Here is a 2,500-nt window from a genome sequence, read left to right as displayed (position 1 = left end):
GACCATCACTACCTCTAATGATTGATATTGATCAGAAGTTATAACGAGATACGAGGAGTGGTGGTGATGCAGCCAGGCAGAGAGGCAGGCAAGTACTGCAGGGAGGCTGGTCGTTGGGGGTAGGGATCTGCACACACACACACACACACACACACACACACACACAAATATCCAACCTAATACCAAAACTTTGAAGGCATTTTTCTCAGGATCAATGTTAATTAATGTACACCGTACCTCCAGGGACATGCTGTAACTGTCATTGACAAGTTAAAGTTACACTGTGCAGGAAATGGACAAAAAAGGTACTGCAACTATGCTGCTCATTGAAACTGGGTTGCCTATTGCCTAATTTGATCTTTACATGAAACTAAGTAATTAACTAATATTTTCTAGTATAGCACAAGTACAGTCATTTTTGCAGCTAAAAATAGCCATTTCAGTAAATCCAAAATGGTGGACCATGGATAAGATCCCCCTTTTCATATATACAGGAAATACTGGAAATACAGGAAATACTGGAAATAAACACCTTAAAATCTCACACAGTGTCCCTTTAACTACCATAGTACTACAATAGTATAACACAGGGCCGACTTGCGACTGCGACTTGGTCATTGCCATTCTGGTAACAGCAAATGTATAACGCAGTGAGCGCGGAGCGGAGGCATTTTGGGGTTTTTTCCCCCAAGGAAATTATTTCCTGTCTCGCCAATAAGCCAATACGCTTTAACCATTATATACGTAATTACATTGTCAATTGTCATAGGAAATTATCACACATCTGCATCCCACTGCAGTCCATCTTTGTTTTATCTAACCAGTCACCTTTCCTTTGATTCTGCACAGCGCAGCGTTGGTAAAATCAGTCTGCGCGAGTACTGGCTCGGAAGCATCCAGCCCCTTCGAAGGGGGTACTGATGGGGAAAGTTTGAGAACCACTGTCTTAACGGGTTAATGCACTTTGCCTTATCGGCTAGCGGTGCGGTGGTCTAGTCCAGAGAAAAATTTCAAGGCCCCCCAAACCAACAAGCCGTAACATGGCATCACATCCGATACCACAAAAGCTTATAAAAGTTACACATTTGGAGACGTCACACGACATATTCAAAGTTGCAGCTGACTGGAGCGACCTGTATGTACTTTATTGTGCGTAAATGGCAGATGAAAGATTCCACTGACTACAATTAAATTGTCAATTTAGACAATTATGTATTATATTACATAATTTATTTATCAGCCACGTTTGTGCGGCAACCCTGAGGGGGGCCCGCGGCAACCCAGGGTGCCCTGGCACCCATGTTGAGAAACACTGGTCTAGTCTGCCCCACTACACACTACACAGGCTGGCAGTGTGGTGTGCAGGGCCGCATTCATGTGCAGGCTAGATATGGCTGCAGCCTATGGGCCCCCCCACCTGTCAGGGGCCCCCAGTCGGCCAAAGGGGTAAAAAAAAACAATATGATTGGAGAGAAATGTAACAAGATGCTGTTTTGATAACTCAGTCCGCTGTACCAGGCAGTTTTCAATACTCTCGGGTTGGAATTATTAAACACGGTCTATTTGACTTTGCTACAAAATTTGCCAGTAGGCCTAATAGCATATCTGCCGAGTTAACAGGAGAGATAGCAGAGAAGACAGCAGGTTGTATTGTATTGTATTGTATTGTATTGTATTTTATTGTATTTCTTTACATGCACTGGTCATACAAAGAATTTGAAATTGCGTTTCTGCATGGGAGAGAAAGAAACGCAATTTCAAATTCTTTTAATGACCAGTGCATGTAAAGAAATTGACAATACACTTGACTTGACTTGACTTGACTTGACTTGACTTGTATTGTATTTTATTGTATTTTATTGTAAATGCTATGGAACCTCAATGCAGAACATTGTCTCTGAATGCTATAGAACCTGTCTCCATGGGGGGAGGGCAGGGAATCCTGTTAGCCTAGGGCAGGGGTTCCCAAACTTTTCCCCCTGCGCACCCCCTTTTACATTTCAATGTGGTTTGTGTGATCTGCCATCATTACAATGGAACTTGCTGCATGACAAGTCTAGGAGTTATAAATTGCACTTCAGCTGGATCCTTCCAGCATACAATTCACCAAAAAAACAATTACAAACTACCATATGTTCCTCAATTTTTGTATAAAAACCCACATCTCAGCCATTGCTCTATTCAACTCGCGCACCCCCTTGTAGCAGGTCGCGCACCCCCAGGGGTGCACGCACCCCAGTTTGGGAAACCCTGCCCTAGGGGCCCCGGACCAACTTAATCCGACCCTGGCAGTGCAGTGCAGTGTGGTGCTGGTGCTGGTGGGCATGCAAAAGTTGCATTTGCATAAGCCCTGAGCGGTGCAGGACCAGGGCCGGAGTAATGGCTCACAGGCTAGATATGGCTGCAGCCTAGGGGCCCCCACCACAGGCTAGATATGGCTGCAGCCTAGGGGCCCCCACCACAGGCTAGATATGGCTGCAGCCTAGGGCCCCCACCACAG

The sequence above is a fragment of the Engraulis encrasicolus genome, chromosome 23 (genome assembly GCF_034702125.1).
Source record: "Engraulis encrasicolus isolate BLACKSEA-1 chromosome 23, IST_EnEncr_1.0, whole genome shotgun sequence".
Taxonomy (NCBI): Eukaryota; Metazoa; Chordata; class Actinopteri; order Clupeiformes; family Engraulidae; genus Engraulis; species Engraulis encrasicolus.
Note: the sequence above shows the minus strand (reverse complement) of the source record.